The sequence below is a fragment of the Mus musculus genome, chromosome 5 (genome assembly GCF_000001635.26).
Source record: "Mus musculus strain C57BL/6J chromosome 5, GRCm38.p6 C57BL/6J".
In the NCBI taxonomy this organism is placed as follows: domain Eukaryota; kingdom Metazoa; phylum Chordata; class Mammalia; order Rodentia; family Muridae; genus Mus; species Mus musculus.
In genome coordinates, this window is record NC_000071.6 from 9,758,126 (window position 1) to 9,771,698 (window position 13,573).

A 13,573-nucleotide genomic window follows, 5' to 3' on the forward strand; every position below is an offset into this window, starting at 1 on the left:
GAATCTGTCCCTATCTACACCTGTGTGTTATAGGATCCAAGGCTGTAACAATAAAATATAAGATAATTCTCTTTGTATATGTCTTAGCATAAACACAGACTGTTATGCTCGGCGCTGGATAGATGTTTCAGGGGATAAGAGGATTGCTGCTCTTTCATAGGAACCATGGTCAGTACCCAGCATCCAAGCCATACAGCTCGCAATTATCTATCAGTCCAGAAGTTCAAGCACACTGTCCTGGTGTCTGTGGACCCTACACTCATGTGTCACACAAGCATACATCCACATGCAGGTTTAATAACAAAACAAACCTTAAAAATGTTGATGCTTCATGAACTGTGTATTAGTAGTAAGAGGGAAAAAGTTAAAGCATATCCAAAACAGTTCAAACTCCTTTAGGGCAACTTATATAAATTAAATGTAAAATAATGAATTTGCCTATGAAAATGTGCTATGTGTAAACAAAACTTTTTTGCTACTTCTTCTTTCAGTTACCCAAGGAAAAAGTTTACTGAGCTCCTAAATTCTAGTTTTCTGTCTTCTACAGTGTGCAGCAATGAGACCCACCTTGCAGCCAGCACAGGTATCTCTGGATAAAAGATAGATGCTCCGCGGGCTTTATGGCTGTGCCTCATGCACATGGCTAGAAGTTTTCTTTGCCTTGTACTTGTAGTATGCATGGGTAGCTTTTAAGATAGGTTTGTCAGTTCTGTGAAAATACAGAATTCTTTATGAATTTGGATGTCATCCTTGCACAGGGGCAATGTCATCTTTGAATCATTTCAATTTTAGTTTATGTGCTACAGAAGGAAGACACACTGCTATTTCTCTCTCCCCCTCCTTCTCCCTCTCCCTCTCCCTCTCCCTCTCCCTCTCCCTCTCCTCCCTCTCCTCCCTCTCCTCCCTCTCCCTCTCCCTCTCTCCCTCTCTCCCTCTCTCCCTCTCTCCCTCTCCCTCTCCCTCCCTCTCTCCCTCTCCCTCCCTCTCTCCCTCTCCCTCCCTCTCTCCCTCTCCCTCTCCCTCTCCCTCTCCCTCTCCCTCTCCCTCTCCCTCTCCCTCTCCCTCTCCCTCCCATTTCCTTTTTCTTTTCTTTTTCTTTTTTTTCAAGACAAGGTTTCTCTGTGTAGCCTAGGCTGTCCTGGAACTCACTCTGTAGACCAGGCTGGCCTCGAACTCAGAAATCTGCTTGCCTCTGCCTCCCGAGTGCTGGGATTAAAGGCTTGTGCCATCACTGCCCGGCTTCACTGCTATTTCTTAGTGTTTTCAATGTTCTTAATGTTTTTAATGTTTTTTTTTATGGGAAATAGTTAACATAATTTTATACTTTAGGATTTTTTTGGACTTATGCAAACATAGCTATTCTTGCTATAAAAGTAGCTTGATAATGCTATATAACTTTATAATTTTTATTAAATATATCTCAAACAACTTTTCATAATTTTGCTTACTTATGTTTTAACTTTTCAGAGTTTTATCAGAAAACCTTACACATGCTATATACTGTATATAATATAGCATACTATATGTAATATAATTCATGTAATAAATATAAAATTTTTATAGTGGAAATAGGATATGTTGTGACTTATATTACAACTTATATTAGTATCGTGTTATGAGAACTACAATTAAAACACAGAACTCAGTTTACTGAATAGTTCTGTCATTTTAGCTTTAGGCGTTTGTCTCCTGAATTTTGTTTTTAGCAACATCCTCAGGTAGCAATTGAATTGCTTTTAATCATTGTAGACTGCTTTGCTCTTTATAAAGGTTTAGTCAGTGAAAATAAGCAGTTTGTGATCCCTTCTATTTCTTTTTTTTAAACCCAGCTAACCAAATTAAGATAGTTTTATTTTTTATTGGTCTGATATTTATACTTATTTATGGGATATAGTGTGAAATTTTATATAGTGGTCAAATAAAATACCAAGTAGTCCTCAAATATAATTTTATACACTAGAAATTACTTATTTGGAAATGAAAAAAATTAATCACTGATGTACGTACTGATGTTAAGTTTCTTTTTAGTATTATGTTCATGTATTGCTACAGCACTTTTAAAAATCTATTCTCACAGTGTCACATATTTCCTTACTTTCAGTTTGTGACACTTGGAGATGTAGTAGAAAGAAGCATTTTTTTCTGGAAAGTGGATGGACATGTGCTTAGATTTCTTTGAATAAGTATCAGACATAAGTGTTATGTTTGAGTCCCATTGCAGGTGAATGTGAAAATATCACAGCAGCTGCCAACTCTACTTCATTCATATCTTTGCTCATTTGGGGCATTTTAATGTGTGCATAGTAGTATATAATTTTGGTCTTAGTTAAAGTTCCCTATCTACTTATGAAGTCAAGCAGATTTTTCATGTACTTACTCGTTCCTCAAATACCACACCCCCAAAATAAACAAGCATTGTAGCATCAGCTTTTATTTTCAGCCTAAATGTTTGGTGGGGACCTTAGTACTGAGTAAAGTAGGTCTTTGCAATACATGAACATACAATTTATTACCAAACTTCATTTGTTTATGTTTTCTCCTTTTGCCCACAATATTTTGTAATATTCAATCATAGGATTTCCATTTATTTGTTAGGTTATTCACTAATATTTCATAGTTTTGATGATATGTTACTAATATTTGCTTTTAAATTACAATGTTTAATACATTTGTTTATATGAGTATGTGCATGTTACATACATGGCATTGCTACATGTTACAGCACATGTGTTGAGAAACTGGACAAAATTTAAAGTTGGTTCTCTCCTCCCACCATGTGATTCATAGAGATTGAGCCCATGTCACCAATCATAGTGGCTAACATTCTTACTCAATGACCTATCTATCTTGCTGGCCTGATGTTGCTAGTGTTTAAATTTCTGACTTGCTCTGGTTATCATATAAAAATAAACTTCATTTTTATTTATCTAGCCAACCACACTGCTTTGTTTGACTACATTTTATTCACAGACTATAGGATTTTCTATGTAAATAATCAGCCCTTTGCCAGTTTGGGCAGCTTTCCTTTATAGCACTATGTCTGACCTGGATCATATTTTCTTATATCATGCAAAAGCTACACAGCAGAATATTACTCAGCTATTAAAAAGCAGGCAAATGGATGGAACTTGAGAATATCATCCTGAATGAGGTAACCCAGTTCCAAAAGGACATTAATGGTATGTACTCACTTATAAGTGGATATTAGCCATAAAATACATGATACCATGTTACACTCCACAGACCCAAAGAGGCTAAACAAGAAAGAAGGTACAAGCAAGGATGCTTGATTTTAACTTAAAAGGGGGAAGAAAAAAGTCTTAAGAGGTAGATGGAGGGACCGAACTGGGAGAGATTCGGGATGGAAAGGGGAATGGAGGTGGGGGTTCAGGATCTGGTATGGGGAGGGACAGGAGAGATGGCCATATGACCATGAGTATTAGTGAAAATCTGCAACTGACAGGATGAAGAAAGGGGCTATCTCTAAGATGTGACAGGGACCTGGGAAAGGGAGATAACCAAGAATCAATGGAGGTGACCTTAGCTTTGACTCATAGCACTGGGGAGGTGGAACCTGAAGAGATCACTTCATGTAGCCAGGTAGGAATCTCAGTGGAGAGGTAAGGACCAAGCCTCCCACAAAACTTTTACCCTAAATTATCCTGTCTACAAGAACTACAGAATCAGGGGAAGGAGTGGAGACTGAGGGAATGGCCAACCAATAACCAGCCCAACTTGAGACTCATCTCATGGGCAAGCACCAATCCCTCTGTTCTTCTTGCAGGCAGGACTTTAGCATGGCTGTCTTCTGAGAGGCTCCACCCACCAACTGATTCAGAGATATGCACCCACAGCCAAACAATGGATGGAGCTTTGGAACTCTTATGGAATAATAGGAGGAAGGATTGCAGGTCCCAGATCAGGATATGAACTTCCCAGGAAGAATGATTGAGTTAATTAATCTGGACTCTTGGGGCTCTCAGAGTCTGAACCACCAACCAAAGAACATACACCTGCTGAACCTAGGCCTCTTGGCATGTATGTAGCAGATATGAAGCTTTTAATTTTTTTTACAATGACTGAAAGGGGGTGGTGGCTATCCCAACCTCTATGTGGGATATGTTCTTCTAGCTGGGCTGCCTTGTCTGAACTCAGTGGGAGAGGAAGCACCTAGCTTCGCAGACACTTGATGTGCCAGGGTCAGGGATGATACCCATGGCGGGGGCGGGGGGTCCCCACTGGCTCAGAGGAGAAGGGGAGGGGGAATAATCATGGCAGTGGGTGATATGGAAGGGGCAATGAGTGGAATGTAAAGTGAGTAAGCAAAAATAAAAAATAAAATAGGTATTTTATAGGTAAAGGCTACCAGCAGTAAGCTTTATCTTTTGATCATTCTCTTAGAGAGGAAGTTTATTCCTGACAATTAGCATGACATAAACAATACTTTAAAAAACATATTTCCAGGTTGAGGAGGTCTCTTTTACTTCTAGCACACAGAATTTATTTTCAGGATAGTTTCTAAGTCTTTCCCCAAAGCTTTATCTGTAATTATTGAGATTATTACGTGAATTTTTTCTTTAAATATGTTAGTATGGCAAACCACATATTGATAGTTTCTAAATGAGCCCAACTCTTCATTCCTTTATTTCACTGTGAAAATTGGATTTTAGTGTATGTTTTAAAATTCTACATATGTGTACTGTTTTCATGTCATTTCCTCTTCCTTTCTTCTCCCTCAAACTTCTCCAAGACAATTCTCAGTATTAGTTTTTTTTTTCTGTTACTTCTGTATTACCATGTTAAATGCTTCAGATAGCAACACAAGGGAGCAATTTGTTTTGGCTCTCAGTTTTGTAGGTCTCAGCTCACAGTTGTACCTGTGTCAAGGCAGTATTCCCAAGTATGTGACAGAGCTAAAACTGCTTACTTCATGAACAAATTATATATGAGATAAAAGGAAACAGGGACCGTTCTTCCACAGATCTAAAGCAAGCTATCAATTACCTGGAGGCTTATACTAGGTGTCAGGGACCGTTCTTCCACAGATCTAAAGCAAGCTATCAATTACCCGGAGGCTTATACTAGGTGTCAGCTCTTAAAGTTTCTGTCATGTCTGGGGGAAGATGTAGATATAGCTCTCAAATTTGAAAAGGAAATAAATTTGTTTAGAAAGAATGGGTCAGTACCTACCAAGAAACAAGCTTTTCCTATATGGACCTTGAGTAATACTTAAGGTCTGTATATTTACTATATATTGCTCTGGCCAACATACCCAATGCAACACCATAAAGGAGAAAGATTTATTTTTGCTCATTTCTTCAGAGAGTCCAGCCTATGGTTGCTTGGTCTTATGCACTTGGTTAGAACATCATAGTTGCTACATCATATAATAGGAAATGTTCTTCTCCTCAGTGGGCAGGAAGCAGAGGTTCACAGAGGACCGGATCAAGAACATATATGCCAAAGGACTCTTCTCACAGTGCTCTGCTTCCTTTAGTTAACTTCTATCTCTTCAGAAAATAGTAATACCTGCAGCCAATTCCCCCAACACATGAGCCAGTTTCAGATCACTTCATATGTAAACTGTAACAAGATCCAAATGAAATCATGTTATGAAAATCCTTTGTTTATTTCTGGGTTAGTTTCCAATGACTTGTTATTTTCCTCATTAAGGATTCAAATGTTTCTATCCATTGGTTGGGTGCAAATATCTGCATCTGACTCATTCAGCTGCTTGTTGGGTCTTTTGTAGGGCAGTAATGATAGGTTCCTTTTTGTGAGTGCTCCATAGCCTCAATAATAGTGTCAGGCCTTGGGACCTCCCTTTGAGCTGGGTCTCACTTTGGGCCTGTCACTAGACCATCTTGTCTTCTGGCTTCTCTCTATTTCCATCCCTGCAGTTCTTTCAGACAGGAACAATTATGGGTCAAAGTTTTGGCAGTGGGATGCCAACCCCACCCCATCCCTCACATGTTGTCCTGTCTTTCTGCTGCAGGTGGGCTCTACAGGTTCACTTGCCCCAATGTAGGGCATTTCATCTAAGGTTCCTCTCATTGAATCCTGAGATTCTCTCACCTTCCAGGTCTCTGGTACATTCTGAAGGGTCCCCCAACCTCCTACCTCCCGAGGTTACATGTTTCCATTCTTTCTGCTGGCCCTCAGGGATTTAAGTCCTTTTCCCCTACCCAATACCCAACCATGTTCCCCTCTCTGCTCCCATCCGCTTTCCATCCAAGGTCCTTCCCTCCCCCTTGTGGTTTCTTTCTTCTCCCTCCCAAGTAGGTCTGAGGCATCCTCACTTGGGCTCTTCAGTTTGTTGACATTTTTGAGTTCTGTGGGCTGTATCTTGGGTATTCAGCAAATTTTTTTTCTTTTGGCTAATATCCACTTATTAGTGAGTACATACCATGCATGTCCTTTTGGGTCTGAGTTACCCCACTCCTGATGCTGCTGACCCCTGTGGTTGAATTAGGGGAAAGCTAGAAGAAGCTGAGGAGGAAGGCAACCCTGTAGGAGGATCAGCAGTCTCAATTAACCTAGTCCCCAGAGATCTCTCAGACACTGGAACACCAACCAGGCAGCATACCCCAGATGACATGAGGCTCCAACATATATGCAGCAGAGAACTGCTGGGTCTGGATTTAATCAGAGAAGATGCACCTAACTCTCAAGAGACTGGAGGCCCCAGGGAGTTTAGAGGCCTGGTGTGGTAGGGGTGGGGGTTGGGACATCCTTGTGGAAACAGGTGGGTGGGAGGAGTCATAGGATGTGGAGCAGCAGTCAGAGAGTGGACAAGGAGGGAAATAAAATCTGGAGTTTAAAATGAATAAATAAGTAAATAAATAAGATTTTTCTTTCATATATTTTCTTATTTTTTAATGTTGTTTTAGGTGGAATAGATTTGTCCATTGCTATTTTTTGTTAGCTGAAAGCAAAAATATTTCCCTCTTTCAAGATTTTAAAAATGTATTGCTGTAGTACTTATGTAAAAATCTTAACTAAACATTGAATAAAGAACATTACTTTTAAGCTAATTGTTAGTAGATGAATAAAAATTTATATAGTTATATTTCAAAATGGTAGGATGGAATTTTCTCATTTTTAAAATTTTGTATTTTTTGAGATTATAATATAATTACATAATTTTTTCCTTTCCTTCCTTCCCTCTAAATCCTTCTGTGAACCTTATCCTCTTGCTCTCTGTCTTAGTTAGGGTTTTACTGCTATGAGCAGACACCATAATCAAGACAACTCTCATAAGGAGAACACGTAATGGGAGCTGGCTTATAGCTTCAGAGGTTCAGTCCATTATCATCAAGGTAGGAACATGGCAACATCCAGGCAGGCATGGTACAGAAGGAGCTGAGAGTTCTACATCTTCATCTGAAGGCTGATAGCAGAATACCTGCTTCTAGGTAGCTAGGTTTTAAAGCCAACACCTACAATGACATACCTACTTCAACAAGGCCACATCTTCAAATAGTGCCACTCCCTGGGTCAAGTATATACAAACCATCACACTCTACTTTAAATGTTGTTACTTTCACACATACACCACACACAAACACATACACATACACAAACACACACACACACACACACACACGCACACATTTAGAAATTATTAAGGTAATATTTTAACACTTTTCTCAAAATTCTGAAGAAATATTACAAGGTATAAGTGTTATTTATGGAATTGGTTTAAAATTTATTCACATAATATGTTTGATTGAGCTCTAGTTATTGGGTAGCAAGAACACAAATGGTATTTGTTGAAAATGATATACAATATGTAAATTACATTGAGTAGAATCTTTATTTTATGTTTTACATTAAATCCAAGATCTTCAATAATTTCTTTTTAAAATTTAACTAGAACAAACATAAGATTCATTCTAAACCAAACCAAACCAAACCACAATCATGGGCATGACAGTGTCAGTCTCAAATCTGTGTATAAATTATTATAATAATTGGAAGTACTCTTCCATCACCAGATGTTGATATGTACTCACTGCAAATAATAAGCCAGATTTATTCTATGTGTGCAAGTAGGGCTTTATTTACCTAAAATTATTATTTTTCTAATTGTCAGGAGATTTTATGGTGTAGGTAAAAGTCTATATTTTTGCGGTTCTTAAATTTTTGTATGAGGGCATTGTAGACGTCTTGATTTTCATATGTATTGATATTATGAGATAATAACTTTGATTCAGAATTCTTATTGATAAATTTAGAATTAAGCAGTAAGTGGTGTTATTTGGCTTAAAGTGTGTCTTTTTCCTAGAGAATCCCTGAACATATCAAGAAGATGAGCACTGAGGAGAAGCGAGGCTCCCATGAACCACTTTATGATAAAAATGGTCCCCAATCCCATGTTGCATCATTAAGTGCTATTAGCAGTATTTTATCATCATTGTTGTATATGAACTTTGTATTGAATTCTTCCACGAGTGGTTTTAATTCTATCTTAAAAGTTCAGGACATTCCTAGTATATAAAATACAACTTGTATTTGTCTGCTGTCGCCTTTATGATGCATGGTTCTGATAGCTATTGCCATACCTTTAAAAGTCATAAGCACTGCATGCTTTCTATGACTATTGTCCCATAAACTGTGAATAGACAGTTTTCATCTATGTTTACCCGTCTCTGCCTTTTCTCTTCCTCTTTCACTGGCTAGGAATGCTACGCTATGCCTGACAGAAGTGTCGAGACCAGGAAAACTCCTGTCTAGACTGGAGAAGCATTATTTTTAATGAGCAAAATATAAACAACCTGTTATTTAGTAATAAAACATACACAATAGAACAGGATTCAATTATTAAATTTTCTCTTTTAGAATATATTTCTAGAGCTAAAAATATGGGGAAAGCTTTTGTATATGATACAAGCACCTTAAACACACATAGTTTTACCTGGACAGTAAAAGGAAACATATGTCATGTTTTCATGGTGGTATTTTTTTCCATTTGTGCTTCATTTTGCTTGTCCATTAATTCTGTTCTGAATTTGTAATTGTACAAAAGTTCTGTGATGTTTACTTAAGAAAGAATTGTCAAAGACAACAGGATATGTTGGCTATATCATAGAATGGAAAAACAAGAGGTTCTAGTAACCTTTGAGGCCTGGCAAGTCTTTAGGGAGCCCCATGTCTATCTTGCCTGAAGGACCAATGATAGGATCATTTAATTGGTGCTTCCAACCAACCTACTCCCGGCTTAATGAGCTATGGCAACTGGAGAGACATTAAGCTGTGAAATACACTGAAGCCACACAATGTGATCATAAATAAAGTAAAAAAAAATAAAAAGCCAATTATAATCGGAAGTGTCATTAAATTTTACAACACTAATGAAAAGGATGGTTTATACCCTTGCAGGTGATAGATTCTGTTTTCTACATGTGTTATGATACTTTTTGCTGGAGAACTAGCAACTGGCAATTGTTAACTTGGTGAGCAGATATGAATTATTTTGGCTTGAGGCAAGTTGACCTGCCAGAGAAATGATAATGAACAGAAGAGTGTGCTTCACACAACACTTCATTTTCTATTTTTATCCATGCACATGCACGATACCTTAAGAAGTAATGTGCTCATGTGCATTTTTGTAGTCATGCAGTATTATGAAAAATTGGAATTTAGTTTCTATGACAAGAAGGTAATTGTTAGCTCTCTTATTTTGGGTGAAATAAAATCTGGAAAATGATTCACACTTGCAGGAGAATTGTCAAGATGCTTATCTTAATATACTTTGATACTTTATATTTTCTCATGTTACTTAGTATTTAATAGCTGTTAGCAGGATGAGGTATGATCCAATTTTCTACTTAAGTAATGATACTACTTCTTTCATATTAGGAACAAATTAGAAACATTTATATTAAACAGAAAGAGAATTTATAGGACAACGTAAATATGATAAACATGTGACCACACACACACACACACACACACACACACACACACACGGCATTGTATTATACCATAGCAGACGTTAACCAATTTTTTTTTTTTGATCTTTCAAGATTTTATTTCAGTGACCAAAAGACTGCAGTTAACAGAATTTATGACTAACATCAGGCATGCACCTCTTCCTGAAACTGTTGTTAGCTTTGAACTGACCTAAATCATTATCAGTTCTTTAGGCACATCTGTGAATATTTTGTGTCCTTATATACAAAGTAAGTTAACTTCTTCCTGTGGCTGTCTGGTAGTAAAAATAATTCTTATGAGCTAGACTTCTTTTTTACTAAATCCCTCTGGATTCCCTGGCTTCCTGGTCTACCTTGAGACTATGTTTTCAATTTGATATGTAAGTAAATCACAGTATAGGGAAGAGAGACAAGCTAAGAAGCTGAGTTGTATGAGAACTCCATGGAACCCTTTCAGTTTCTACAGTCAAATTTGAAAGAAAGCTCACAGTTAAATACTGTCAGGGTATTTTCTCACTGATAATTTTTCTGACACAAAATCTCCCTAAAAAATCAGAAATGAACCCATACAAATAAAGATCTACCCAATGTGTTGCCACTATCAAATAATAGAAAGAAGTTGCACTACCAAATTTATATAAAGCAGTTAAGGGTCCTTGAGAAAGCATGGTCCCATGCACAGTAATATATGCATCTCATACTTTGATTTATCTGTCAATTATTTTCACATGATTAGCTTTCAAAACACAACCAAATGACTCTCAACTCCCATACATAAAAATTGAACTTTGTTTATTCTCAAGTGATAAGATGTCCCAAGAAGATAAAGAAAACTGGGAGTTAATTGCCCCCTCCCCATAGCCATTTCTTCAACCGTCTCATCAAAAGCTTTTTATTTCTTGAACTATTCCCAAAGAGGTAATGCTGAAATCATTCAGAAAGGCTTTCTGTGAAGATAGGTTTGGACTTCTGGGTGTGTTCCAGTCGATTTAAGATGAATTGGCTTGTATCAATGAAGTGCTCAAAGCAGTTCACAAAATAGGCCTCAGCTAGACTGTCCAATTTTGTCCTAGGCTTATCCATGCACTTCTCTCAGCAAAGTTCCATCATCTATTGCACCAGTTGTTGGAAGCACTACTTCTTAGTGTCCACTTTGATGAAATGCTACAACTGAGGGTCTGAGGTGCTCAAACCCAAGCTGGAAGAGGAAGAGGAATCTATCCTGGTTCGACCATGTGGGCCAAAGCAAACACAGAATCAACTCACTGACCTTCAAGTGTCTGGGTAGTGGATTCGGAACAATCTTTTTAAAAACACATTTTCAATGAATGTATAGCATTCCTTGTAGGAAAAGTGTCTCCTCTCCTCCAGTAGACAAGTAATTGTTGATATATTCTTTTTCCCAGAATGACTTAGTATCATTAAGCTAATATACTTTAAAAACATATTTGTAAGATTTAAGTATTTATACTATGAAGTAGTTGTGTCATTTAAATGTCAACATTTTAATTGTCTGCTAGAAGGTTTAAATGTCATTGTAAGCTATTTCTCAGAGTTCTATAGAATTTCCTACAGGTGAACACCTGTGAAGTTCACTCAGCGTTTATGTTTCTTCTGAGATATATTTGTGGGCAGTTAGTGTGTAAATAAAACATGATAATCACAACTATAAAATTACCATATGGGAAATCCCCTGGCCCTATTGAGTATTAGTTTCTAAAATGTGGATAATTTTTCTGGTGTTTTGGATTAGATCCATTATCAAGTTTGAATTAGGTAATTTTATGTGAACATCTTTTACAGATGCTATGAAGAGGTCAGAGATGAAGGTGTTTTACTTTGGAGGTAAAGCCAGTAGGTACAGACAAATTTCATTTTCCTTTAGATAATGCAGTTGTTAAGGGTAGACATACTGAAGTCTCCCTGAGTAGATAATAATCTGCTCAATGTTCTGTATGTATTGATATTTTCAGTAAAGTCATGGTGTTTGCAAACTATATATCAGTCAACAAGGAGTCAGAAAATATTTAGTCTAAAATTGCATTGTACAATCTTATTTGTGAGGGGAAATCTAGAATGGCATACACATTCACAAATATGAATTTTACTATTAAGATAATTGTTTTAAAGGAAGAGTAATTATGCATGAGTAGTAATAGTGAACAATCCACACTGACATTTAGGCTTGGATCTGGAATTTCCTCCAAAGTTTCCTATATTAAAGGTGTTGTCTCCAGCCACAGCACTTTAGGGACATTAGGAAGCCTTCTCGCTCTTGAGGGCTCACTTGGCAGGGTATTCTGACACCCAGTCCTTTATGCCTTCTTAATTTTTGCTTCCTGGTCATGACATGAAGAGTTTTGTTCTGCCAAGACCTCTTCTCTTGTTCTGTCACAAGTGCAAAAGAACGGGGCAACCATCTTAGACTGAAACCTTGAAGACAGTGAGCAAATCTGAATCTGTTTTCCTGGTGAGCTGACTGTTTCAAATGCCTGTGACATGACTAGAAATCCAACAAGGCAGGCTCTTGGGATGCATTTATTATAGGACTAATTTGAGTACTCTCAGCTTTTAGGCAAGGGAGACCAGTCTTTCTCTCTCAGCTATTTGACCACCCAGCCAGAGTTAACCTAGGAGATCATGTGAAAGCCATCAATATAAAAAGTAACCACAAAGAATACTGTCTGTAAAAGGTGACGGATGGTAATATTATGGTCTAAAATGAAATTGCTCAAACACATCATATGCTTATTTCCCTTTCATTTTTAAAGCCATTAGGTGCTGGTGATATGCTTCCGGGCTACAGCTGAGGAAATTTCTCTTGCCTCATTTATCTCAGGAATTTCAGGTTATTGGAAAACAATATCCAAAAACCATTCTTTCTAGATTTTGGTATACACTAGTGAGTGAAATAACTCATAAATACCTGGCACTAATATACACAGATGAAAGATCAGACAAAATACTTTATGTAAGAGAAATTAATAATTAACTAAGCCTCACTGATTATCAGTCATGAACAGTGGCCATCATTGGTCATTTTTCGAAAGGGTTTTAGGAAACATTATGGTCCTTAGTTTGGAATAAGAGATTTTTACATGTAGTTCAATGTGATGAGAAATATCAACAGAAAATTTTATTTGATGCTAGGCATTCTTTGAGAAAAAGCATGGATTATGGATATAATTAAACAGGAACACCTGGTAGATACTGCTGAATGTAGCAATGCTATTTTAAATTGTAACGACCATGCCAAATATTACTGTTGATTCTTTGGGTCAGTCACATATTACATTTTAGTCTTTTACTCAAAACACAGATTACAACAAATATACTCACCAGTAATGAGTACAAAAGTGTTACATGAGTGTGTCACCATAATTACATTTATATTCTTGATAATCATCCTGACTGCAGTTCATTGCTAAAGCAGCTTTGTGTTCTTACGATTATGAATTTGGTGTATGCGAGGAATGACTAGCTCTTGTTAAGGCAATCTCTTTAGCAACCTAACAAAGAGGCAGACAATAAGCTAGGTGCTCAAGGATTATGGCTCAGTTAATTTGGTGAGATGGTTGTGAATGAAATCTAACACTTCCTCTATTTAGTCTTGTGTCTTTACAAGCAGATATGCTCCA

General features: G+C 37.3%; 1 non-coding gene and 1 pseudogene across 1 annotated transcript; both read right to left on the minus strand.

Moving 5' to 3' along the window:
* Positions 1-713: 713 nt before the first annotated feature.
* Positions 714-817, minus strand: Gm23312. The gene has a single exon (XR_003956053.1). It is a non-coding gene; the product is annotated as a U6 spliceosomal RNA (small nuclear RNA).
* A 10,048-nt stretch (positions 818-10,865) lies between these two features.
* On the minus strand, positions 10,866-13,357 carry Gm35139 (annotated as a pseudogene).
* Between the last annotated feature and the right edge of the window lie 216 nt (positions 13,358-13,573).